The sequence below is a fragment of the Phyllobates terribilis genome, unplaced genomic scaffold (assembly GCF_046119375.1).
Source record: "Phyllobates terribilis strain yellow unplaced genomic scaffold, ASM4611937v1 Scaffold_693__1_contigs__length_808095, whole genome shotgun sequence".
Classification (NCBI taxonomy): domain Eukaryota; kingdom Metazoa; phylum Chordata; class Amphibia; order Anura; family Dendrobatidae; genus Phyllobates; species Phyllobates terribilis.
Window position 1 is genome coordinate 197447 of NW_027363453.1, and position 26862 is coordinate 224308.

The window sequence follows — 26862 nt, forward strand, 5'->3', positions numbered from 1 at the left end:
TTTTGAGCCCTTTATTGAACAATTCCATACAGACCACGGTTGGCAAGTTAGAACTGTAAGATTCACTACGTGAACCACTGGTGTTTTGTGGAAAAGCACATGTACACCGCGTTCCAAATTATTATGCAAAAAGTGTTTAGGAGTGATAAGGGAAGAATTTGTTTGTTTGTCAGTTAAACTCATTGATGGTGATGTGTGTCAGGGCTCTTTATATCACTGTAAGCAATTGCAGACACCTGTGCTAATTAGTTTGGCAGGTGTGTCCAATGAAAGGCAAGACTACTTAAGAAGGCTCTCTCACATTATTAAGCAGCCTACATTTTCTGCCAAAATGGGAAAGAAAAAGGATGTGTCGGCTGCTGAGAAGCAACAAATTGTGGAGTGTTTAGGTCAAGGCATGACTACAATCAACATTGTGCGATGATCAGGATGAAGTGTCTTGGCAATCAAGAAGTATGTAGCTGATTCACAGTACACACGTGTGCGTGCTGATAAGGGCAAATTGAGGACTCTTTCCTACAGGCAATTACGTCAGGTTGAAACAGCAGCGGCAAAAAAGCCTTGTCATAGCAGCAGACAAGTTTTTGAAGCTGCTTGTGCCTCCAACGTCCCCCGAACAACAAGATGCAGGGTCCTTCAGAGGTTTGCAGCTGTGCATATGCCATCCTGTCGACCTCCTCTATCCACTTCACACAAGCAGAAACGGCTCCAGTGGGCCAAACATTACATGAAGACTGATTTCAAAACTGTTTTGTTCACGGATGAGTGCCGTGCAGCGCTCGATGGTCCAGATGAATGGAGTGGAGGATGGCTGGTTGATGGACACCCCACGCAAACACGGCTACAGCGCCAACAAGGAGGAGGTGGAGTAATGTTTTGGGCTGGAATCATGGGGAGAGAGATTGTCGGCCCCTTTAGGATCCCTGAAGGCGCTAAAGATGATCTCCATAATGTATGTGGATTTTCTCAAACAGCACTTCCTGCCATGGTTCAAGAAGAAGAACCGTGTATTTCACAGCAAGATCATTTTTCTGCATGATAATGCACCATCTCATGCTGCACATAAAACATCTGCATCTCTGGCTGATATGGGCATAAAAGGGGACAAACTTATGGTGTGACCCCCATGCTCCCCTGACCTCTACCCCATTCAGAACCTTTGGAGCATCATTAAAAGGAGTGTCTATGATGGCGGGAGGCAGTTCACATCTAAGCAACAGCTCTGGGAGGGTATTCTGTCCTCATGCAAAACAATTGAAGCAGAAACCATCCAAAACCTGACAAATTCAATGGACGAGAGAGTTCAGAAGCTCCTTTCGAACAAGGGGTCCTATGTGAAAATGTAACATCACCTAGAATAAAGTTTTGAGTTGAAAACTGTTTGATTTCAGTTTCTAACAACCTGCTAATGCTTATAATTTCAAAAATGACCATTTTTTTGGTCTTTATTAAAATGAAAAGGTTGATCGAAAAGTTTGGGGGATCTAAGAGTGTGGCAACCCAGTAGTCATGATTACTTCGAATTCTGACAATATGAGGGTCATGCTGCAGGTAGTGCAGCAAGAAGGCACTTATGTGTCTTGCGCATCTCGGAGCCCCAAAATTATTTTCCGGGCTAGATGCAGCTAAAAATTATTTTTAATTTTAAATCTGGTGAAGCTTATTATAGATGGCCTAATAGGATCAGTGCTGCACACTGCTACAAAGCCCAAATTATTTTCCAGTCAAGATACAGATAAACATGATTAGTAATTTGAAAGCTTAAAACGGTTGGTAGGGTGATTTTAACCAATCATCAAGCTTTTACTCTCCCCAGGATGACACAGGGGTAGAAAAGTCGTTTCGGATCCATGATTTGTTCATCTTTATGAACGTGAGTCTGTCTACATTATCAGTGGAGAGCCGCGTGCGCTTATCTGTCAGCACACCACCAGCAGCGCTGAACACACGTTCAGACAGAACGCTGGCTGCGGGGCATGACAAGATCTCCAAGGCGTAAGTGGCTAGCTCCGGCCATTTATCCAGATTGGAAGCCCAAAAAGAGCAAGGGTCCAGTGACACAGTCGTGGCTTCAATGTTTACTTGGAGATACTCCTGTACCATCGTCTCTAGGCGTTGACTATGTGTCAGACTTCTTGTCTCCTGTGGCCTTGCAAAGGATGGGCTAAAAAAGTGGTGAAATGATTCCGCAAAATTGATGTTACCAGCAGATACTGTGGTTCTGTTACGGTTTGAGTGCTGAACACTTGACGGTCCCACGGTTGGCAAGTTGGAACTGTGAGATTCACTACGTGCACCACTGGTATTTTGTGGAAAAGCACATGTAAGATTCTGCAACAGTCTCTGCTGATACTCCTGCATGCGTGCATCCCTTTCTATGGCAGGAATAATTTCTGCAAATTTACTTTTGTACCGGGGATCTAACAGTGTGGCAACCCAGTAGTCAGGATTATTTCTAATTCTCACAATTCGAGGGTCATGTTGCAGGTAGTGCAGCAAGAAGGCACTCATGTGTGTTGCGCATCCAGGAGCACCAAGTCCCTGTTGTGTTGGTGGCGAGGTAGCAATCATGCTTCCTTCCTCTGTCCTCTCCCCCCAACCTCGCACAACAGAAATGTGATCAAGGTCTCCCTCATCTGATGAGTCTTCCATCAGTTCGTCCTCCACTTCTTCCTGGGCTCCTGCACCTTCCTCACTAGTTTGGCTGCTACCATGCGCCCTGGTAAAATCATCTCCCCCACCCTCACATGCCTGCCGCCTTGGTGCTGCCAACCGTCTGGACCTTGCAGATGTTAGCCCTTCCGCATACAACTCCTCCTCCTCTACTTCCTCCACCTCCTCTTGTGCCACCACCTTACTCCGAATTCTGTTTAACATGTGCTCCAGCATGTAAATCACCGGAATAGTCATGCTGATAATGGCATCGTCAGCACTAAACATCTTCGTCGCCATTTCAAAACTGTGCAGAAGGGTGCATAGGTCCCTGATCTGAGACCACTCCTCCAGCGTGATTTGCCCCACCTCTGAATCTCGTTGGCCCAGGCTATACATCAGAACGTATTGCACCAGGGCTTGTCGGTGCTGCCACAGTCGCTGCAACATGTGCAGAGTTGAATTCCACCGGGTAGGCACATCGCATTTTAGCCGGTGAAGTGGCAGGCCCAACGACTTCTGTAGAGATGTAAGTCGCTGAGCTGCGGGATGCGAACGGCGGAAGTGAGCACACAGCGACCGTGCCCTCTGCAGAAGGCCATCTAGTCTGGGATAGTGGGCTAAAAATTGCTGGACAACCAGGTTCAACACGTGAGCCATACAAGGCACGTGTGTGACATTGCCCCGGCGAAGGGCCGCACCCAGGTTTGCAGCATTGTCGCACACGGCCTTCCCTGGTTTCAGGTCCAGTGGAGACAACCATTCATGAAATTGGTTCTCCAGAGCTGGCCACAACTCCTCAGCTGTGTGACTCACATTTCCCAGACATTTCAATGTAAAAACCGCCTGATGACGTTGAGCCCTACTGCCAGCATAGTAAGGAGGTGTGCAGGATCCCTTCTGCGCAGTTAGAAAGCTTGTGGCATGACCAGACAGGCTTTGGGTGCAGGTGGAAGACCGAGAGGAGGTTGAGGAGGCAGAAGCAGTGGAGGAAAAATGACATAAAGAGGATTGACGCACAACTCGTGGGGACGGCAAGACTTGGACAGCAGCCCCTTGTCCTGCTGTCACCATAGTTACCCAGTGCCCAGTCAGCGACATGTAACGCCCCTGTCCATGCCTACTCGTCCAAGTGTCTGTGGTGAAATGCACCCTGTCACACACAGAGTTTCTCAAAGAAGCGGTGATGTTGTGTGCGACATGCTGGTGGAGCGCAGGCACACCTTTCTTTGAGAAGTAGTGCCGACTGGGCATCTGGTACTGGGGCACTGCGACGGACATAAGGTCTCGAAAATCCTCTGTGTCCACCAGGCGGAAAGGCAGCATTTCTGTAGCCAAGAGCTTGCAGATGGTGAAATTCAACCTCTTAGCTTTCTCATGGCTAGGAGGAAATGGTCTTTTACTTGTCCACATCTGAGGGACCGAGGGCTGGCTATTGTGCTTAGACGGGGTTGATAAGGGTGTCCCCGGCAAACTGCCGGTCTGTGAGGAAGATGCAGGCGGACATGTTAGGTTGCCTTGATCCAAAGGTGGTGCTATCGATGTCGGACAGCGCTCAAGACCAGCTGGTGTTACCACCTCCAAAGAAAATGATGACCTGCCAATCACGCTGGCTGTTGCGGGTAAAGAGGTGGCAGGTCTGCGCCCCAAAACAGGTGTGACTGCTGTCCCCCCAGTCACAGAGGATGAAGAGGCCGCGGATGCACAAGATATGGCAGACGGTGGTTGGCCCGGCCGGCTAGACCGCATTGTAGCACACTGAGCTTCCCACTGCAACTTATGCTTCATGTCCATGTGCCGGTTCATGCATGAAGTACTCAAACTATGTATTTTTTGGCCTCTACTTAGCTTTTGCTGACAAATGTTACAGATAACACGAGTTGGGTCATCTTTATCGATCTGAAAAAATGCCCAGGCTATGCAAGGCTTAGCACCCATGCGACCTGAACAGCCACCACGACTTGTGGTGAGAGGCAGAGTTGTGTTTGAGGATGCAGTTGTTGACGTGCTTCCAGTACTACGTCTCTGTCCAGGAAGGCGCAACCTGACCTCGTCGTCACTAGCATCTTCCTCCACCTCCTCTGCTGACCTCATCTCTTGGCTGACTGTGGGTTGACAGTAAGTGGGATCTCCGACCTCATCATCATCACCCTGTGCGTTATCACACCCGTCGTCCTCAGAGCCAACCTGTTCCTGCCCTGACAAAAAACTAAAGTTGTCGCTCCAATCAGGTATTTGAGTCTTATCATCGTCTTCCTCATTGTCTCCACCAACAGGAGTTACAGTTTGGGAATGAGGGTCTACATTATGGTCAGAACCTTCTGCGTCTGGTCCTGGATCCGACTCATAAAGATTCTGGGCATCAGTGCAGATCATTTCCTCGTCTGGATTCACAGAAGCGCTGGAGTCGACCTCTGATTCCCAGGCTATAGTATGAGTAAACAGCTCTGCAGACTCAACCATCTGTTCTACCTCATACTCAGACGGGCAGCTGGAGATTTGGGAGCTGTGAGGAAGCAAGTGCGATTTGGGTGACACCTTTGAGGACTGGAGTATTTGTGATGTTGAAGTTGATGTGGAGGAGAGCCCACTTAAAGGAGCACTTGATATCCGTTGAAGCACCTGCTGTTTTTGTGCCTCATCTGGAATTTGTAGCGATTGGCGTGGCCGTAAGAAAGGGATCTTATCACATTGTCCGCTAAAAGAAGTAGACATTTTAGTTTGGCTGGAAGATGGTCTTTCTTCTGCACCTACCCCACGGACACAACCTTTTTTCCCCTTCCCAACACGCCTATTCCCCTTTCCACCAGCAGCAGGCCTTTTTCCACTCATTTTGGTGGTTAACTAATTCACAACTCTGGAGTTGTTTGCACAAAAAAACAATGGATGGTAACCGAGCAGAGCTGAGTGGCCAAACTGTGGTATTAGGCCAAAACTATTGGCTGGGTTAGATGCAGAAAAAAATTATTTTTAATTTGCAACCTGATGGAGGTCAGTATAGATGGACTAATAGACCAAGTCCCACACACCGCTAGAAGCCCAAATATTTTTTCAGAGCTAGATGCAGAAAATTTTTTTATTCAATTTGCAACCTGATGGAGGTCAGTATAGATGGACTAATAGACCAAGTCCCACACACTGCTAGAAGCCCAAATATTTTTTCAGAGCTAGATGCAGAAAAAAATTATTTTTAATTTGCAACCTGATGGAGGTCAGTATAGATGGACTAATAGACCAAGTCCCACACACCGCTAGAAGCCCAAATATTTTTTCAGAGCTAGATGCAGAAAAAAATTATTTTTAATTTGCAACCTGATGGAGGTCAGTATAGATGGACTAATAGACCAAGTCCCACACACCGCTAGAAGCCCAAATATTTTTTCAGAGCTAGATGCAGAAAAAAATTATATTCAATTTGCAACCTGCTGGAGGTCAGTATAGAAGGACTAATAGAACAAGTCCCACACACTGCTAGAAGCCCAAATATTTTTTCAGAGCTAAATGAAGAAAAAAATTATTTTTAATTTGCAACCTGATGGAGGTCAGTATAGATGGACTAATAGACCAAGTCCCACACACTGCTAGAAGCCCAAATATTTTTTCAGAGCTAGATGCAGAAAAAAATTATTTTTAATTTGCAACCTGATGGAGGTCAGTATAGATGGACTAATAGACCAAGTCCCACACACTGCTAGAAGCCCAAATATTTTTTCAGAGCTAGATGCAGAAAAAAATTATTTTTAATTTGCAACCTGATGGAGGTCAGTATAGATGGACTAATAGAACAAGTCCCACACGCTGCTAGAAGCCCAAATATTTTTTCAGAGATAAATGAAGAAAAAAATTATTTTTAATTTGCAACCTGATGGAGGTCAGTATAGATGGACTAATAGACCAAGTCCCACACACTGCTAGAAGCCCAAATATTTTTTCAGAGCTAGATGCAGAAAAAAATTATTTTTAATTTGCAACCTGATGGAGGTCAGTATAGATGTACTAATAGAACAAGTCCCACACGCTGCTAGAAGCCCAAATATTTTTTCAGAGATAAATGAAGAAAAAAATTATTTTTAATTTGCAACCTGATGGAGGTCAGTATAGATGGACTAATAGACCAAGTCCCACACACTGCTAGAAGCCCAAATATTTTTTCAGAGCTAGATGCAGAAAAAAATTATTTTTAATTTGCAACCTGATGGAGGTCAGTATAGATGGACTAATAGAACAAGTCCCACACGCTGCTAGAAGCCCAAATATTTTTTCAGAGATAAATGAAGAAAAAAATTATTTTTAATTTGCAACCTGATGGAGGTCAGTATAGATGGACTAATAGACCAAGTCCCACACACTGCTAGAAGCCCAAATATTTTTTCAGAGCTAGATGCAGAAAAAAATTATTTTTAATTTGCAACCTGATGGAGGTCAGTATAGATGGACTAATAGACCAAGTCCCACACACCGCTAGAAGCCCAAATATTTTTTCAGAGCTAGATGCAGAAAAAAATTATATTCAATTTGCAACCTGCTGGAGGTCAGTATAGAAGGACTAATAGAACAAGTCCCACACACTGCTAGAAGCCCAAATATTTTTTCAGAGCTAGATGCAGAAAAAAATTATATTCAGTTTGCAACCTGATGGAGGTCAGTATAGATGGACTAATAGAATGATGCTATGCCCAAAAGATTTTACTTTACTAGGTGCAGTAAAAAAATTGGTATTCTATACACAGGTGGTATATCTTGCAACACAGATAGGCTACTCCACTGATTAACACACTCTGCAATAGGCCAAAAAGGATTAGCTTTGCTAGATTCAGCCAAATGCTGTGAAAAAAACTTGCACAGCACTGGCACAGACCTGCCTGGCAAAAACTGATAGGAACTGATGTAACCTAGTCCTGAAAAGGACTCCAATTACAATTAGTCTTTACTCCCACAATCTATCTATTTAAGAGCACAGACCTGCCTGATAAAAGTCGTAGGAAATGCTGTAACCTAGTCCTTAAAAGGACTGCAATCGCAACTATTCCCTACTCCCAAGCTATCTGTATATTTGTGCGAAAATTGGCTTGAAATTAACAAGGTATAGCGCACACAGCAACAGCGGTGCCGTCTAACACGCAGCTGCAGCAGTGAGAAAATGGTGGCGACGGGGAAAATGGCTTGGTCTTATAGGGCAAGGACATGTGACATACACTGCCAATCACACATGCCCTTGCTTGTGTGAAAAAAAGCACTTCGCTCCGTGTGTGCGCTGCTGATAGGCTGACAGATTGCACCTCCCCACTGCAAATGCGGGAAAGAGAAAAAAAAATGGAGATCTTCATTGTTCCTGCAGAGATCCATCCCCTGCCCCTCCCCCCGCCCCGCTGTACACTCAAACTGCGTATTAACATTAATTTTCATCATTACTGAGAAAAAATCCAGTTATGATTTTGGTGCACGAACAGTTATCGAACATAACCTCGAACAGCCGAATTTTTCTCAAATTGTTCGTGTTCGCCGACCGGCTCGAACACCGCCCAAAACAGCTCGAATTTGAGATTGGCGAACAGTTCGAGTAGAACAACGCTCATCTCTAATAACAAGGGCATTTGCTAAATAGATGGTGTGTGTGCAACAATATACTGAAAGGTCAATTATATTGTGCAGCTTATCTCACCACCTGTAGTTATTTAGGTGAAAGCTCCAAAATGCTTGCCTAATATGTCTGTTTATCCAAAAGGAAGTAAAAAGGAGAGCTAGAAAGATAGCATTGCATTACATTACATGGCAATGCAATGCACAGTTGCTGAAGTTGAACCAAAATGAGCTGTAATCTGGCTTCTGCAACTTTGAACATGAAAAATCCAATGAGGAGAAGAAAAGCAAAGCCAAAGAGTCCATCCCAAAATCCGACAAACAAGCAAAATGAACAAAAAACATTGAATTCAATTCTTTCTGATTTTAGAAACTGCATTAAAGAAGGGGTGCACCGGTCCTGGAGATACTGCAATACCAGGTCAATGCGTGGAGTGGACAGAGCAAGCTCTTTTTCCATCTCCCTGTTCTAAAAATCCATTTAATATATGGTCCCCAGATAGGGGACGTATCAGATATTAAACTGATAAGAACAGATACTACACTTGATCTTAGCCAAAAGGCCGAGAAGCGATAACCAGAATTGGTTTCGAACTACGGAGCCACCCAAGGATCCTGAAAAGTCCATTTGTGGAGATGAGCTCCTGGACTCCCGTTAAGAAGACATGTTGTCAACCTCTAGATCCCTTACATGCCTGCACTTTTCGGCTTGCTGCTGCTGCAATCCACGCGTTTTAGATCTGCATAACTCCACCTCTTTAAACACAGCACCTTCACCCCCTGCTGTTCCCACCCGCCTCAACACCGTTGGAAGGGAGGAGAACCAATTAAGGCGGGGGGTGGGGTGCAACGAGCAGCTGTCTACCCTTAGCAGGAGGGCTGCTGATTACTTACCTCTCCTGCTGCTGCTGCTGGCTGTCCAGCAGCAGACTGAAGGTGGCTGCTGCTGTGCGCAGGTATATAAAGGCTCAGAGCCTATTATGACACGCGCAGCCAGCGTTCCATTGCCACATTCCATCTACTGCAGGCAGGATACCTGGCTGGCTGAATGTCGCTGAGAAGCTCACAGAGACCGCCATAAGCAACAGTTTAACAGAATGCCACAGACTAATCAACCAAACTTTTTGGGTTGGGTTCTCTTTTATAGTCTGCAGGCATTAAATGAAAGAAGTCAGTGTTCCAGCAGAGGGAGACAACGTTTCAGAAAAGGCATTGTAGCAAACCAAAAAAGAAATTTTAAGCGCAGCAGAGTAACCAGCGCACATACCTGTTAGCTCAGGTGAGTTTAAAAGGCTGCTGTTGATAACAAGGGCATTTGCTAAATAGATGGTGTGTGTGCAACAATATACAGAAAGGTCAATTATATTGTGCAGCTTATCTCACCACCTGTAGTTATTTAGGTGAAAGCTCCAAAATGCTTGCCTAATATGTCTGTTTATCCAAAAGGAAGTAAAAGGGAGAGCTAGAAAGATAGCATTGCATTACATTACATGGCAATGCAATGCACAGTTGCTGAAGTTGAACCAAAATGAGCTTGTAATCTGGCTTCTGCAACTTTGAACATGAAAAATCCAATGAGGAGAAGAAAAGCAAAGCCAAAGAGTCCATCCCAAAATCCGACAAACAAGCAAAATGAAAAAAAAACATTGAATTCAATTCTTTCTGATTTTAGAAACTGCATTAAAGAAGGGGTGCACCGGTCCTGGAGATACTGCAATACCAGGTCAATGCGTGGAGTGGACAGAGCAAGCTCTTTTTCCATCTCCCTGTTCTAAAAATCCATTTAATATATGGTCCCCAGATAGGGGACGTATCAGATATTAAACTGATAAGAACAGATACTACACTTGATCTTAGCCAAAAGGCCGAGAAGCGATAACCAGAATTGGTTTCGAACTACGGAGCCACCCAAGGATCCTGAAAAGTCCATTTGTGGAGATGAGCTCCTGGACTCCCGTTAAGAAGACATGTTGTCAACCTCTAGATCCCTTACATGCCTGCACTTTTCGGCTTGCTGCTGCTGCAATCCACGCGTTTTAGATCTGCATAACTCCACCTCTTTAAACACAGCACCTTCACCCCCTGCTGTTCCCACCCGCCTCAACACCGTTGGAAGGGAGGAGAACCAATTAAGGCGGGGGGTGGGGTGCAACGAGCAGCTGTCTACCCTTAGCAGGAGGGCTGCTGATTACTTACCTCTCCTGCTGCTGCTGCTGGCTGTCCAGCAGCAGACTGAAGGTGGCTGCTGCTGTGCGCAGGTATATAAAGGCTCAGAGCCTATTATGACACGCGCAGCCAGCGTTCCATTGCCACATTCCATCTACTGCAGGCAGGATACCTGGCTGGCTGAATGTCGCTGAGAAGCTCACAGAGACCGCCATAAGCAACAGTTTAACAGAATGCCACTGACTAATCAACCAAACTTTTTGGGTTGGGTTCTCTTTTATAGTCTGCAGGCATTAAATGAAAGAAGTCAGTGTTCCAGCAGAGGGAGACAACGTTTCAGAAAAGGCATTGTAGCAAACCAAAAAAGAAATTTTAAGCGCAGCAGAGTAACCAGCGCACATACCTGTTAGCTCAGGTGAGTTTAAAAGGCTGCTGTTGATAACAAGGGCATTTGCTAAATAGATGGTGTGTGTGCAACAATATACTGAAAGGTCAATTATATTGTGCAGCTTATCTCACCAACTGTAGTTATTTAGGTGAAAGCTCCAAAATGCTTGCCTAATATGTCTGTTTATCCAAAAGGAAGTAAAGAGGGAGAGCTAGAAAGATAGCATTGCATTACATTACATGGCAATGCAATGCACAGTTGCTGAAGTTGAACCAAAATGAGCTTGTCATCTGGCTTCTGCAACTTTGAACATGAAAAATCCAATGAGGAGAAGAAAAGCAAAGCCAAAGAGTCCATCCCAAAATCCGACAAACAAGCAAAATGAACAAAAAACATTGAATTCAATTCTTTCTGATTTTAGAAACTGCATTAAAGAAGGGGTGCACCGGTCCTGGAGATACTGCAATACCAGGTCAATGCGTGGAGTGGACAGAGCAAGCTCTTTTTCCATCTCCCTGTTCTAAAAATCCATTTAATATATGGTCCCCAGATAGGGGACGTATCAGATATTAAACTGATAAGAACAGATACTACACTTGATCTTAGCCAAAAGGCCGAGAAGCGATAACCAGAATTGGTTTCGAACTACGGAGCCACCCAAGGATCCTGAAAAGTCCATTTGTGGAGATGAGCTCCTGGACTCCCGTTAAGAAGACATGTTGTCAACCTCTAGATCCCTTACATGCCTGCACTTTTCGGCTTGGTGCTGCTGCAATCCACGCGTTTTAGATCTGCATAACTCCACCTCTTTAAACACAGCACCTTCACCCCCTGCTGTTCCCACCCGCCTCAACACCGTTGGAAGGGAGGAGAACCAATTAAGGCGGGGGGTGGGGTGGAACGAGCAGCTGTCTACCCTTAGCAGGAGGGCTGCTGATTACTTACCTCTCCTGCTGCTGCTGCTGGCTGTCCAGCAGCAGACTGAAGGTGGCTGCTGCTGTGCGCAGGTATATAAAGGCTCAGAGCCTATTATGACACGCGCAGCCAGCGTTCCATTGCCACATTCCATCTACTGCAGGCAGGATACCTGGCTGGCTGAATGTCGCTGAGAAGCTCACAGAGACCGCCATAAGCAACAGTTTAACAGAATGCCACAGACTAATCAACCAAATTTTTTGGGTTGGGTTCTCTTTTATAGTCTGCAGGCATTAAATGAAAGAAGTCAGTGTTCCAGCAGAGGGAGACAACGTTTCAGAAAAGGCATTGTAGCAAACCAAAAAAGAAATTTTAAGCGCAGCAGAGTAACCAGCGCACATACCTGTTAGCTCAGGTGAGTTTAAAAGGCTGCTGTTGATAACAAGGGCATTTGCTAAATAGATGGTGTGTGTGCAACAATATACTGAAAGGTCAATTATATTGTGCAGCTTATCTCACCACCTGTAGTTATTTAGGTGAAAGCTCCAAAATGCTTGCCTAATATGTCTGTTTATCCAAAAGGAAGTAAAAAGGGAGAGCTAGAAAGATAGCATTGCATTACATTACATGGCAATGCAATGCACAGTTGCTGAAGTTGAACCAAAATGAGCTTGTAATCTGGCTTCTGCAACTTTGAACATGAAAAATCCAATGAGGAGAAGAAAAGCAAAGCCAAAGAGTCCATCCCAAAATCCGACAAACAAGCAAAATGAACAAAAAACATTGAATTCAATTCTTTCTGATTTTAGAAACTGCATTAAAGAAGGGGTGCACCGGTCCTGGAGATACTGCAATACCAGGTCAATGCGTGGAGTGGACAGAGCAAGCTCTTTTTCCATCTCCCTGTTCTAAAAATCCATTTAATATATGGTCCCCAGATAGGGGACGTATCAGATATTAAACTGATAAGAACAGATACTACACTTGATCTTAGCCAAAAGGCCGAGAAGCGATAACCAGAATTGGTTTCGAACTACGGAGCCACCCAAGGATCCTGAAAAGTCCATTTGTGGAGATGAGCTCCTGGACTCCCGTTAAGAAGACATGTTGTCAACCTCTAGATCCCTTACATGCCTGCACTTTTCAGCTTGCTGCTGCTGCAATCCACGCGTTTTAGATCTGCATAACTCCACCTCTTTAAACACAGCACCTTCACCCCCTGCTGTTCCCACCCGCCTCAACACCGTTGGAAGGGAGGAGAACCAATTAAGGCGGGGGGTGGGGTGGAACGAGCAGCTGTCTACCCTTAGCAGGAGGGCTGCTGATTACTTACCTATTCTGCTGCTGCTGCTGGCTGTCCAGCAGCAGACTGAAGGTGGCTGCTGCTGTGCGCAGGTATATAAAGGCTCAGAGCCTATTATGACACGCGCAGCCAGCGTTCCATTGCCACATTCCATCTACTGCAGGCAGGATACCTGGCTGGCTGAATGTCGCTGAGAAGCTCACAGAGACCGCCATAAGCAACAGTTTAACAGAATGCCACAGACTAATCAACCAAACTTTTTGGCTTGGGTTCTCTTTTATAGTCTGCAGGCATTAAATGAAAGAAGTCAGTGTTCCAGCAGAGGGAGACAACGTTTCAGAAAAGGCATTGTAGCAAACCAAAAAAGAAATTTTAAGCGCAGCAGAGTAACCAGCGCACATACCTGTTAGCTCAGGTGAATTTAAAAGGCTGCTGTTGATAACAAGGGCATTTGCTAAATAGATGGTGTGTGTGCAACAATATACTGAAAGGTCAATTATATTGTGCAGCTTATCTCACCACCTGTAGTTATTTAGGTGAAAGCTCCAAAATGCTTGCCTAATATGTCTGTTTATCCAAAAGGAAGTAAAAAGGGAGAGCTAGAAAGATAGCATTGCATTACATTACATGGCAATGCAATGCACAGTTGCTGAAGTTGAACCAAAATGAGCTTGTAATCTGGCTTCTGCAACTTTGAACATTAAAAATCCAATGAGGAGAAGAAAAGCAAAGCCAAAGAGTCCATCCCAAAATCCGACAAACAAGCAAAATGAACAAAAAACATTGAATTCAATTCTTTCTGATTTTAGAAACTGCATTAAAGAAGGGGTGCACCGGTCCTGGAGATACTGCAATACCAGGTCAATGCGTGGAGTGGACAGAGCAAGCTCTTTTTCCATCTCCCTGTTCTAAAAATCCATTTAATATATGGTCCCCAGATAGGGGACGTATCAGATATTAAACTGATAAGAACAGATACTACACTTGATCTTAGCCAAAAGGCCGAGAAGCGATAACCAGAATTGGTTTCGAACTACGGAGCCACCCAAGGATCCTGAAAAGTCCATTTGTGGAGATGAGCTCCTGGACTCCCGTTAAGAAGACATGTTGTCAACCTCTAGATCCCTTACATGCCTGCACTTTTCAGCTTGCTGCTGCTGCAATCCACGCGTTTTAGATCTGCATAACTCCACCTCTTTAAACACAGCACCTTCACCCCCTGCTGTTCCCACCCGCCTCAACACCGTTGGAAGGGAGGAGAACCAATTAAGGCGGGGGGTGGGGTGGAACGAGCAGCTGTCTACCCTTAGCAGGAGGGCTGCTGATTACTTACCTATTCTGCTGCTGCTGCTGGCTGTCCAGCAGCAGACTGAAGGTGGCTGCTGCTGTGCGCAGGTATATAAAGGCTCAGAGCCTATTATGACACGCGCAGCCAGCGTTCCATTGCCACATTCCATCTACTGCAGGCAGGGTACCTGGCTGGCTGAATGTCGCTGAGAAGCTCACAGAGACCGCCATAAGCAACAGTTTAACAGAATGCCACAGACTAATCAACCAAACTTTTTGGCTTGGGTTCTCTTTTATAGTCTGCAGGCATTAAATGAAAGAAGTCAGTGTTCCAGCAGAGGGAGACAACGTTTCAGAAAAGGCATTGTAGCAAACCAAAAAAGAAATTTTAAGCGCAGCAGAGTAACCAGCGCACATACCTGTTAGCTCAGGTGAGTTTAAAAGGCTGCTGTTGATAACAAGGGCATTTGCTAAATAGATGGTGTGTGTGCAACAATATACTGAAAGGTCAATTATATTGTGCAGCTTATCTCACCACCTGTAGTTATTTAGGTGAAAGCTCCAAAATGCTTGCCTAATATGTCTGTTTATCCAAAAGGAAGTAAAAAGGGAGAGCTAGAAAGATAGCATTGCATTACATTACATGGCAATGCAATGCACAGTTGCTGAAGTTGAACCAAAATGAGCTTGTAATCTGGCTTCTGCAACTTTGAACATGAAAAATCCAATGAGGAGAAGAAAAGCAAAGCCAAAGAGTCCATCCCAAAATCCGACAGACAAGCAAAATGAACAAAAAACATTGAATTCAATTCTTTCTGATTTTAGAAACTGCATTAAAGAAGGGGTGCACCGGTCCTGGAGATACTGCAATACCAGGTCAATGCGTGGAGTGGACAGAGCAAGCTCTTTTTCCATCTCCCTGTTCTAAAAATCCATTTAATATATGGTCCCCAGATAGGGGACGTATCAGATATTAAACTGATAAGAACAGATACTACACTTGATCTTAGCCAAAAGGCCGAGAAGCGATAACCAGAATTGGTTTCGAACTACGGAGCCACCCAAGGATCCTGAAAAGTCCATTTGTGGAGATGAGCTCCTGGACTCCCGTTAAGAAGACATGTTGTCAACCTCTAGATCCCTTACATGCCTGCACTTTTCAGCTTGCTGCTGCTGCAATCCACGCGTTTTAGATCTGCATAACTCCACCTCTTTAAACACAGCACCTTCACCCCCTGCTGTTCCCACCCGCCTCAACACCGTTGGAAGGGAGGAGAACCAATTAAGGCGGGGGGTGGGGTGGAACGAGCAGCTGTCTACCCTTAGCAGGAGGGCTGCTGATTACTTACCTATTCTGCTGCTGCTGCTGGCTGTCCAGCAGCAGACTGAAGGTGGCTGCTGCTGTGCGCAGGTATATAAAGGCTCAGAGCCTATTATGACACGCGCAGCCAGCGTTCCATTGCCACATTCCATCTACTGCAGGCAGGATACCTGGCTGGCTGAATGTCGCTGAGAAGCTCACAGAGACCGCCATAAGCAACAGTTTAACAGAATGCCACAGACTAATCAACCAAACTTTTTGGCTTGGGTTCTCTTTTATAGTCTGCAGGCATTAAATGAAAGAAGTCAGTGTTCCAGCAGAGGGAGACAACGTTTCAGAAAAGGCATTGTAGCAAACCAAAAAAGAAATTTTAAGCGCAGCAGAGTAACCAGCGCACATACCTGTTAGCTCAGGTGAGTTTAAAAGGCTGCTGTTGATAACAAGGGCATTTGCTAAATAGATGGTGTGTGTGCAACAATATACTGAAAGGTCAATTATATTGTGCAGCTTATCTCACCACCTGTAGTTATTTAGGTGAAAGCTCCAAAATGCTTGCCTAATATGTCTGTTTATCCAAAAGGAAGTAAAAAGGGAGAGCTAGAAAGATAGCATTGCATTACATTACATGGCAATGCAATGCACAGTTGCTGAAGTTGAACCAAAATGAGCTTGTAATCTGGCTTCTGCAACTTTGAACATGAAAAATCCAATGAGGAGAAGAAAAGCAAAGCCAAAGAGTCCATCCCAAAATCCGACAAACAAGCAAAATGAACAAAAAACATTGAATTCAATTCTTTCTGATTTTAGAAACTGCATTAAAGAAGGGGTGCACCGGTCCTGGAGATACTGCAATACCAGGTCAATGCGTGGAGTGGACAGAGCAAGCTCTTTTTCCATCTCCCTGTTCTAAAAATCCATTTAATATATGGTCCCCAGATAGGGGACGTATCAGATATTAAACTGATAAGAACAGATACTACACTTGATCTTAGCCAAAAGGCCGAGAAGCGATAACCAGAATTGGTTTCGAACTACGGAGCCACCCAAGGATCCTGAAAAGTCCATTTGTGGAGATGAGCTCCTGGACTCCCGTTAAGAAGACATGTTGTCAACCTCTAGATCCCTTACATGCCTGCACTTTTCAGCTTGCTGCTGCTGCAATCCACGCGTTTTAGATCTGCATAACTCCACCTCTTTAAACACAGCACCTTCACCCCCTGCTGTTCCCACCCGCCTCAACACCGTTGGAAGGGAGGAGAACCAATTAAGGCGGGGGGTGGGGTGGAACGAGCAGCTGTCTACCCTTAGCAGGAGGGCTGCTGATTACTTACCTATTCTGCTGCTGCTGCTGGCTGTCCAGCAGCAGACTGAAGGTGGCTGCTGCTGTGCGCAGGTATATAAAGGCTCAGAGCCTATTATGACACGCGCAGCCAGCGTTCCATTGCCACATTCCATCTACTGCAGGCAGGATACCTGGCTGGCTGAATGTCGCTGAGAAGCTCACAGAGACCGCCATAAGCAACAGTTTAACAGAATGCCACAGACTAATCAACCAAACTTTTTGGCTTGGGTTCTCTTTTATAGTCTGCAGGCATTAAATGAAAGAAGTCAGTGTTCCAGCAGAGGGAGACAACGTTTCAGAAAAGGCATTGTAGCAAACCAAAAAAGAAATTTTAAGCGCAGCAGAGTAACCAGCGCACATACCTGTTAGCTCAGGTGAGTTTAAAAGGCTGCTGTTGATAACAAGGGCATTTGCTAAATAGATGGTGTGTGTGCAACAATATACTGAAAGGTCAATTATATTGTGCAGCTTATCTCACCACCTGTAGTTATTTAGGTGAAAGCTCCAAAATGCTTGCCTAATATGTCTGTTTATCCAAAAGGAAGTAAAAAGGGAGAGCTAGAAAGATAGCATTGCATTACATTACATGGCAATGCAATGCACAGTTGCTGAAGTTGAACCAAAATGAGCTTGTAATCTGGCTTCTGCAACTTTGAACATGAAAAATCCAATGAGGAGAAGAAAAGCAAAGCCAAAGAGTCCATCCCAAAATCCGACAGACAAGCAAAATGAACAAAAAACATTGAATTCAATTCTTTCTGATTTTAGAAACTGCATTAAAGAAGGGGTGCACCGGTCCTGGAGATACTGCAATACCAGGTCAATGCGTGGAGTGGACAGAGCAAGCTCTTTTTCCATCTCCCTGTTCTAAAAATCCATTTAATATATGGTCCCCAGATAGGGGACGTATCAGATATTAAACTGATAAGAACAGATTTTTTGATTGAAGCTGCATCCAAGGCACTGAAAAATGTGACCGAAGTCACACCAAAACAGCGCACGAGGCGAGGATTCATGTGGACCCTTCCCGGAGGAGAGGGTCCCCAATAAACCATCCCCATCCCTCCGAGCCAGAAGGCCACAGCGAGGGTCAGGGATCTCCGATGCTCTCCCTAGCCGAAGCCGGAGAAGAGCCGTTTTCGTGCTCCCAGCTTCCATCTAGGCTGCCACCCTAGTGGAGCTGGAGCCTGTGTTGGTTTCTCAGCCCAAAGCTGACCGGACCTCCGACCGGGTTTATAAAAATTCCCCTTCCTAGCCCGGAGGCCAGGAATAGGGGGGGTTGCTCAGAAAGTATGATTGGCAAAGGTGCGGCGTGCTACGAAGCCAAGTCTTTCTGGGGTTCCCAGTCCCAGTAAGCTTGGACTCCCACCAGGGCGCCTACTCCTGGGGCACATTGCTCCAAAGCCCTCACACTTACCCAGACTAGTGACTTCGATCCTGGAGGGCCATGTTTTCCATCAGATAACTCTATGAGCCACCTGGCGTACTAACAAGTGCACCAAACCAGTGTGTAATATGCATCAATTTACTAGGGCAGCCCAAGGACAAAACTGCCTTTTCAAATGATACTACACTTGATCTTAGCCAAAAGGCCGAGAAGCGATAACCAGAATTGGTTTCGAACTACGGAGCCACCCAAGGATCCTGAAAAGTCCATTTGTGGAAATGAGCTCCTGGACTCCCGTTAAGAAGACATGTTGTCAACCTCTAGATCCCTTACATGCCTGCACTTTTCGGCTTGCTGCTGCTGCAATCCACGCGTTTTAGATCTGCATAACTCCACCTCTTTAAACACAGCACCTTCACCCCCTGCTGTTCCCACCCGCCTCAACACCGTTGGAAGGGAGGAGAACCAATTAAGGCGGGGGGTGGGGTGGAACGAGCAGCTGTCTACCCTTAGCAGGAGGGCTGCTGATTACTTACCTCTCCTGCTGCTGCTGCTGGCTGTCCAGCAGCAGACTGAAGGTGGCTGCTGCTGTGCGCAGGTATATAAAGGCTCAGAGCCTATTATGACACGCGCAGCCAGCGTTCCATTGCCACATTCCATCTACTGCAGGCAGGATACCTGGCTGGCTGAATGTCGCTGAGAAGCTCACAGAGACCGCCATAAGCAACAGTTTAACAGAATGCCACAGACTAATCAACCAAACTTTTTGGCTTGGGTTCTCTTTTATAGTCTGCAGGCATTAAATGAAAGAAGTCAGTGTTCCAGCAGAGGGAGACAACGTTTCAGAAAAGGCATTGTAGCAAACCAAAAATGAAATTTTAAGCGCAGCAGAGTAACCAGCGCACATACCTGTTAGCTCAGGTGAGTTTAAAAGGCTGCTGTTGATAACAAGGGCATTTGCTAAATAGATGGTGTGTGTGCAACAATATACTGAAAGGTCAATTATATTGTGCAGCTTATCTCACCACCTGTAGTTATTTAGGTGAAAGCTCCAAAATGCTTGCCTAATATGTCTGTTTATCCAAAAGGAAGTAAAAAGGGAGAGCTAGAAAGATAGCATTGCATTACATTACATGGCAATGCAATGCACAGTTGCTGAAGTTGAACCAAAATGAGCTTGTAATCTGGCTTCTGCAACTTTGAACATGAAAAATCCAATGAGGAGAAGAAAAGCAAAGCCAAAGAGTCCATCCCAAAATCCGACAGACAAGCAAAATGAACAAAAAACATTGAATTCAATTCTTTCTGATTTTAGAAACTGCATTAAAGAAGGGGTGCACCGGTCCTGGAGATACTGCAATACCAGGTCAATGCGTGGAGTGGACAGAGCAAGCTCTTTTTCCATCTCCCTGTTCTAAAAATCCATTTAATATATGGTCCCCAGATAGGGGACGTATCAGATATTAAACTGATAAGAACAGATTTTTTGATTGAAGCTGCATCCAAGGCACTGAAAAATGTGACCGAAGTCACACCAAAACAGCGCACGAGGCGAGGATTCATGTGGACCCTTCCCGGAGGAGAGGGTCCCCAATAAACCATCCCCATCCCTCCGAGCCAGAAGGCCACAGCGAGGGTCAGGGATCTCCGATGCTCTCCCTAGCCGAAGCCGGAGAAGAGCCGTTTTCGTGCTCCCAGCTTCCATCTAGGCTGCCACCCTAGTGGAGCTGGAGCCTGTGTTGGTTTCTCAGCCCAAAGCTGACCGGACCTCCGACCGGGTTTATAAAAATTCCCCTTCCTAGCCCGGAGGCCAGGAATAGGGGGGGTTGCTCAGAAAGTATGATTGGCAAAGGTGCGGCGTGCTACGAAGCCAAGTCTTTCTGGGGTTCCCAGTCCCAGTAAGCTTGGACTCCCACCAGGGCGCCTACTCCTGGAGCACATTGCTCCAAAGCCCTCACACTTACCCAGACTAGTGACTTCGATCCTGGAGGGTCATGTTTTCCATCAGATAACTCTATGAGCCACCTGGCGTACTAACAAGTGCACCAAACCAGTGTGTAATATGCATCAATTTACTAGGGCAGCCCAAGGACAAAACTGCCTTTTCAAATGATACTACACTTGATCTTAGCCAAAAGGCCGAGAAGCGATAACCAGAATTGGTTTCGAACTACGGAGCCACCCAAGGATCCTGAAAAGTCCATTTGTGGAGATGAGCTCCTGGACTCCCGTTAAGAAGACATGTTGTCAACCTCTAGATCCCTTACATGCCTGCACTTTTCGGCTTGCTGCTGCTGCAATCCACGCGTTTTAGATCTGCATAACTCCACCTCTTTAAACACAGCACCTTCACCCCCTGCTGTTCCCACCCGCCTCAACACCGTTGGAAGGGAGGAGAACCAATTAAGGCGGGGGGTGGGGTGGAACGAGCAGCTGTCTACCCTTAGCAGGAGGGCTGCTGATTACTTACCTCTCCTGCTGCTGCTGCTGGCTGTCCAGCAGCAGACTGAAGGTGGCTGCTGCTGTGCGCAGGTATATAAAGGCTCAGAGCCTATTATGACACGCGCAGCCAGCGTTCCATTGCCACATTCCATCTACTGCAGGCAGGATACCTGGCTGGCTGAATGTCGCTGAGAAGCTCACAGAGACCGCCATAAGCAACAGTTTAACAGAATGCCACAGACTAATCAACCAAACTTTTTGGCTTGGGTTCTCTTTTATAGTCTGCAGGCATTAAATGAAAGAAGTCAGTGTTCCAGCAGAGGGAGACAACGTTTCAGAAAAGGCATTGTAGCAAACCAAAAAAGAAATTTTAAGCGCAGCAGAGTAACCAGCGCACATACCTGTTAGCTCAGGTGAGTTTAAAAGGCTGCTGTTGATAACAAGGGCATTTGCTAAATAGATGGTGTGTGTGCAACAATATACTGAAAGGTAAATTATATTGTGCAGCTTATCTCACCACCTGTAGTTATTTAGGTGAAAGCTCCAAAATGCTTGCCTAATATGTCTGTTTATCCAAAAGGAAGTAAAAAGGGAGAGCTAGAAAGATAGCATTGCATTACATTACATGGCAATGCAATGCACAGTTGCTGAAGTTGAACCAAAATGAGCTTGTAATCTGGCTTCTGCAACTTTGAACATGAAAAATCCAATGAGGAGAAGAAAAGCAAAGCCAAAGAGTCCATCAAAAAATCCGACAAACAAGCAAAATGAACAAAAAACATTGAATTCAATTCTTTCTGATTTTAGAAACTGCATTAAAGAAGGGGTGCACCGGTCCTGGAGATACTGCAATACCAGGTCAATGCGTGGAGTGGACAGAGCAAGCTCTTTTTCCATCTCCCTGTTCTAAAAATCCATTTAATATATGGTCCCCAGATAGGGGACGTATCAGATATTAAACTGATAAGAACAGATTTTTTTTAATTTGGCTATCCTCTGCAGAGGGATAAAACCGTTTATTAAAACTTTAACAAATTACAAGCATAATTAAACAAATACCAAACGTTAAAAGACAAATGAAATTTACAAAACAAAAAAATACAAAGATTTTAAATAATTAGGTTCCATTGATCAACAAGCCATTTTTTGGAAATATGTACATTCTTCTTTTTGTCAATTAAATAATAAGTATACATTTCACATAAACATAAACTTAAAACATCATTCACTGATAAAACATCTTGTTTAAAAATAGCAATGTTGCGCGCTTTCCAGAGAGATGACTTGGCGCAGTTCACTGTCTTCCAAGCCATTGTGTACTGGTCCATTGTGGGGCATTCCATAAGTCCGTATAGCACAGTTTTATATGTAAAGTCCTTGAGGTCTGCCACCCTTTCCAGTAGGGGGAGCAGTCTTCTCCAGAAATCCTTTGCAAAATTACATGTCCATAATAGATGTTCCACCGTTTCCTCTTCTTGGCATCCGGCTCTTGGGCAGATGGCAGACCTAACAAATCCTCTTCTGTATTGGAATGCCCGGCAAGGAAGACAGCGGTGCGTGCAACTCCAAGCCAGATCTCTCTGTTCATTAAAAAGATAAAAACCGTTAATCATTTTCAGATAGACATAGATTTGTCATCATCATATCTGTCAACATTACATATTTCCTCACTTTTACGTATTTCTTTAATTAGTTTCTTGCTATTTCTTAATTCCTCTATTTTCTTAGTCCCTAAATTAAAATCGGACACTATTTTCCTTAAAATCTCATAATGCGTCGACAAATTAAAAGCATGGGGCACAGATATATTAACTTCATACCATGCAAACTTTCTCATAAAAAATCCTGTATTAAAACGCATAAAAAAGGACCAATAGTGATTCTTAAAAAGGGCATTAAAACAGTAAACGAACAGATGGATTAAAAGAAACCTATTAAAATCTGGAAAATCTTTACCACCTTTTACTTTTGATTTCATCACGATTTCTCTTTTCAGCTTTTCCATTTTTGAGTTCCAAAAGAAGGTAAAACAGGTTTTGGTTATCTTTTTTAAAACATTAACAGGCGGGGGGAAAACCATGCTAAGATACAATAAAAGAGGTAAAATCACCATCTTTAAAACCAATACTTTACCCTCCATTGTAAGTCTCCTCATGTTCCACATACATATTTTCGTATTTACTTTCTGTGTAACTGTTTCCCAACTATTATAACCATCATTATTTTCAGTGAATGATATACCTAAAATGGAAATGGATTTGGAGACATTAATTGGTACATCACGTAAAATCATCCCCCCAACACTTAAAATGTTACACTTATTAAAATTGATTTTAAAACCAGAAGCTAGACAAAAGGATTGCACTTGATGGAGAGTGGCCGTAAGTGATGGTGCATCTGTACACAAGACCGCCACGTCATCCATGTAGCCTACAACCTTGGCCTCCAAACCACCGCTTCCAGGCAGAGGGACACCGCATATCTGTTTATATTGGCGTATTGCACATAACATTGGTTCCAGTGCACAGATAAACAGTAGGGGGGACAGAGGGCATCCCTGTTTCACCCCTGACTGTAAAAATACCTCTTGTGTCTTAAAACCATTCACTAAAATCTTACTTGTACAATCCTTGTAAAATGCTTTAAGCGATAGTAAAAACCCTTCTGGTATGCCCATTTTCTCTAAAACTTTAAAAAGATAAAAGTGTGAGACACGGTCAAATGCTTTTTCAAAATCAATAGATAAAATCGCCATTTTCCCCTTTCTGTCTTTCACATCCTCAATACAGTCTTTCACTAAATTCAGATTGTCCCATATACTGCGCCCCGGCACCCCACACACTTGATTAGAATGAATAACTTTGCTGATGACTTCTTTTAGACGATTTGCACAAATTTTAGCCATTATTTTATAGTCACAATTTAAAAGTGTTATTGGTCTCCAGTTTTCTAATTTTGATTTATCACCTTTTTTGTATAGGAGGGAGACTTCACCTTTCTTCCAGGAATTTAATAAAACCTTATTATTAAAAACCTCAGTAAACAAATAAAACAAATCATCTTTTAAAATATCATAAAAACATACATAAAATTCTATTGGGATGCCATCAGGACCAGGGACCTTTCCAGTTTTAAAACTTTTAATAGTTTTTAACACTTCTTGTTCCGTTAAAACTTGGGATAAAAACTCTTGGGATGCGGGATCTAAAACAGCTGTTAGTCCTTGCAGCGAATCATCCATTAATTTATTATCTATATTTTTTCCATTAAAAAGATTAGAAAAAAAACCCTCAATTTTACCCAGCATATTTTTTATATTATTCTCACCATCTATATGGTCAATTATCACTTTTTCTTTTTTATTTTTCCTAAAAAAATATCTGGAACACTTTTCATTTTCTTCTATATGTTGTACTCTAGAACGAAAAATTATCTCTTTTCCTTTTTGTTCTAGCCATTTTGAAATCTCTTCTTTTAAGTTTGAAATATCAAGTTGTACATCTATCCCATTGTCTCTGAGCTTAAATAATGTTTGTAGGCGGGTATTTAAAATTCTATATTCTTCATATTTTTCTTTGGCTCTACATATACTCTTTTTAATAAAAAAGTCTTTTATTTTTACTTTCATTCTATCCCACCATACACTCATAGTCTCATTTGTTTTTTTCCCTTTTCTACATTTCCTATAAAACTCAATAAAATCTGATAAAATCTGCGGGTCGGTTAAAAGGGATACGTTCATTTTCCAGCTTTTCTTACCACATTTTTTGTTGTCATTTACTTTTATGGTAAAGGATAAAAGTTTATGGTCTGAAAATATATTAGTTAAAACTTCACATTTGGCAGGTATTGTTTTATCTGAACCAAAAATAAAATCAATCCTAGAGCTACAATTAGCATTGTTCCAAGTGAAACCGGCGTCCTCTGGGCTGTCACTATGACACTCTTTATATATGTCTATCAATTTAGCATCTTTGACTATATCATGTAGCATACCTGAGGTTTTATCGTAGTTCCTGCTTACAGAGCTGGAGCGCCGGTTTTCACCTTTTAAAACACAATTAAAATCCCCTGCTAAGATAAAAGGTTCAGAGTTATTAATAAATAATGGTAAAAGATCAAGCATTTCGGCTCTTTCATTTTTCTCTGGGGATCCATAAAAATGTAAAAACTGCCATCTAATACCATCAATAAAAGCTTTCACTAATAAAATACGACCTGGTAAAATTTCCTGAATAAAATCAATTAAAACGTTCCCTTTAAAAAGTATGGCTACACCCGCTGATCCTGCAGCATTCGATCCGGACCAGACAGATGGCCCACACTTCCACTCATCTTTATATTTTTGATATGACATTTCATGTGGGATATTACATTCTTGCAGAAAAAATACAGATGCAGTAAAACACGTAAAAAAATTAAAAAGAGCAGTTCTTCTCGTGTTAGATTTTATGCCTCTCACGTTGAGGGAAATACCTTTGAGTTCAGCCATCATTAGAAAATGTAGAAATTTTACTTAGGTAACTAAGAGCAACGGATTTACCTGTCCGATGAACCTGATCAGACCACTGGGCTTGCGCCTCCCTCCTCATCTGATAGTATCGTCACGAGAGTCTCCGTGGAGGAGGAAAGATTACCACATTTATATAAACCCGACGCTACACTGGCATAGCTCGGAGGGCTGGCTGGCAGAACCCGCTGGGTCTCCATTGGCTGGCCCTGCAGTTCCTCATCAGGTGGGTCCCCGAGGGGTTCCGCCGCCCCTGTTTGACCTGTAGAAGGTCGTCCTATAGGAGGAGGTTGCGCACAAGGCAGAGCCTCTGACTCTTCAGAGGCAGCAAGATCCCGGTCCCCACCTGTAGCAGCGGAGACCGAAACCCCTGAGGGTCCAGCGTCCACGTCCCCTTCTGGAGAAGTGTCCATCTGTTCACCTCCTGCTGCCTCCTCCGAACCACCCTTTTTCTTTTTCTTAGGACCCACCTTTATCCACTCAGCGCCCTCAGCCCTAGGAGACCCAGACTGGGCATGGGCTTCTGTGTCGGCCTTTTGCCGGTCCCTTTTGACCTTACCAGTAGTGCCCTTCTGCTCCTTCTCAGCCCTCCTTTTGGACTCCCGCAGGTCCTGCAGCCAGGTTTTGGGATTTGGTATTTTACCTGTCATAGACTCTGGAGACACTTCACTATTTGGTACGCCCTTATTGTCTCCAGAGGCTCCAGGTTGTTGTTCCTCCTCCTGAGGGGTGGTCTGATCTTTTGGTCCTTGGTCGGACGTCTTGGACTTCCCCTTTTGCTCATCTTCCCGAAATCTGTGAGGGCAAGAAAAATAAAAGTGACCTGGAGTCTGGCAAAAAACTGCATTTCTTTTCCTTAGGGCATTCTTTTGTCTCATGTTCTTCACTAGCACAATTTCTACATGATACATGACAGTTTTCTTTTGAATGACCATAGCGCCCACAATTTCTGCAATATACTGGCATCCCAGAAAAGAAGAAATCCCCATTTGTTTGCCCAATTTTGAAACGGGCAGGGGGGAGCCGTATACCACCTGGTGTATTTGGATCTCTTGTACACTTCACAAGGAATTTCCACTTAGATGTCCATATGTTATATTCGTTTAATATCTTCCCAATACATTTAACACTTTTAAAATAAATTGCTAGAAATGACATTACTTCTGGAGCAGAAACAAAGGGCGAAAATATTTTTACAATAACCAGTCTTACCTCATCCAGGACGTGCTCAACAATTTGTATCCCTTTCAAAACAGGACTATTTTCAACTTTTTTTAACTTTTCTAGTACATCTCTAAAAATACCTTCTCCGGTGAATGTGATGTCATAGTCACCTCTTCTGGGATAATCCTGGATGGAGAGAATTTCATTCCTTTGTACGCCAAGAAGGTTCCTGAGCACGTCCTGGACTACATACCCTAATTTCCTCATATCCGAGCCACCCGCCGTGAAGTGAACTCGGATAGAGTTTTTTAGCCTCGCATAAAGAGGCACGAGGTTAGGGTCAACCTCCATGGAAAAACGCAACAAGGTTGCAAATTGCAGCCGCTTGCAATCTGCGCTCCCAGT

General features: G+C 44.1%; 10 non-coding genes and 2 pseudogenes across 10 annotated transcripts; all 12 read right to left on the reverse strand.

Annotated features, from left to right (window-relative positions):
- Positions 1 to 8616: 8616 nt before the first annotated feature.
- On the reverse strand, positions 8617 to 8807 carry LOC141235919 (U2 spliceosomal RNA). The gene has a single exon (XR_012301621.1). It is a non-coding gene; the product is annotated as a U2 spliceosomal RNA (small nuclear RNA).
- Positions 8808 to 9918: 1111 nt separating this feature from the next.
- Positions 9919 to 10109, reverse strand: LOC141235921 (U2 spliceosomal RNA). Its single transcript, XR_012301622.1, has one exon. It is a non-coding gene; the product is annotated as a U2 spliceosomal RNA (small nuclear RNA).
- A 1112-nt stretch (positions 10110 to 11221) lies between these two features.
- On the reverse strand, positions 11222 to 11412 carry LOC141235922 (U2 spliceosomal RNA). Its single transcript, XR_012301623.1, has one exon. It is a non-coding gene; the product is annotated as a U2 spliceosomal RNA (small nuclear RNA).
- A 1112-nt stretch (positions 11413 to 12524) lies between these two features.
- Positions 12525 to 12715, reverse strand: LOC141235923 (U2 spliceosomal RNA). Its single transcript, XR_012301624.1, has one exon. It is a non-coding gene; the product is annotated as a U2 spliceosomal RNA (small nuclear RNA).
- Positions 12716 to 13827: 1112 nt separating this feature from the next.
- LOC141235924 (U2 spliceosomal RNA) lies at positions 13828 to 14018 on the reverse strand. Its single transcript, XR_012301625.1, has one exon. It is a non-coding gene; the product is annotated as a U2 spliceosomal RNA (small nuclear RNA).
- Positions 14019 to 15130: 1112 nt separating this feature from the next.
- LOC141235925 (U2 spliceosomal RNA) lies at positions 15131 to 15321 on the reverse strand. Its single transcript, XR_012301626.1, has one exon. It is a non-coding gene; the product is annotated as a U2 spliceosomal RNA (small nuclear RNA).
- A 1112-nt stretch (positions 15322 to 16433) lies between these two features.
- On the reverse strand, positions 16434 to 16624 carry LOC141235926 (U2 spliceosomal RNA). Its single transcript, XR_012301628.1, has one exon. It is a non-coding gene; the product is annotated as a U2 spliceosomal RNA (small nuclear RNA).
- Positions 16625 to 17736: 1112 nt separating this feature from the next.
- On the reverse strand, positions 17737 to 17918 carry LOC141236326 (U2 spliceosomal RNA). The gene has a single exon (XR_012302011.1). It is a non-coding gene; the product is annotated as a U2 spliceosomal RNA (small nuclear RNA).
- A 524-nt stretch (positions 17919 to 18442) lies between these two features.
- LOC141235855 (U2 spliceosomal RNA) lies at positions 18443 to 18558 on the reverse strand (annotated as a pseudogene).
- Positions 18559 to 19670: 1112 nt separating this feature from the next.
- LOC141236327 (U2 spliceosomal RNA) lies at positions 19671 to 19852 on the reverse strand. The gene has a single exon (XR_012302012.1). It is a non-coding gene; the product is annotated as a U2 spliceosomal RNA (small nuclear RNA).
- A 524-nt stretch (positions 19853 to 20376) lies between these two features.
- On the reverse strand, positions 20377 to 20492 carry LOC141235856 (U2 spliceosomal RNA; annotated as a pseudogene).
- Positions 20493 to 21604: 1112 nt separating this feature from the next.
- Positions 21605 to 21791, reverse strand: LOC141236342 (U2 spliceosomal RNA). The gene has a single exon (XR_012302022.1). It is a non-coding gene; the product is annotated as a U2 spliceosomal RNA (small nuclear RNA).
- Between the last annotated feature and the right edge of the window lie 5071 nt (positions 21792 to 26862).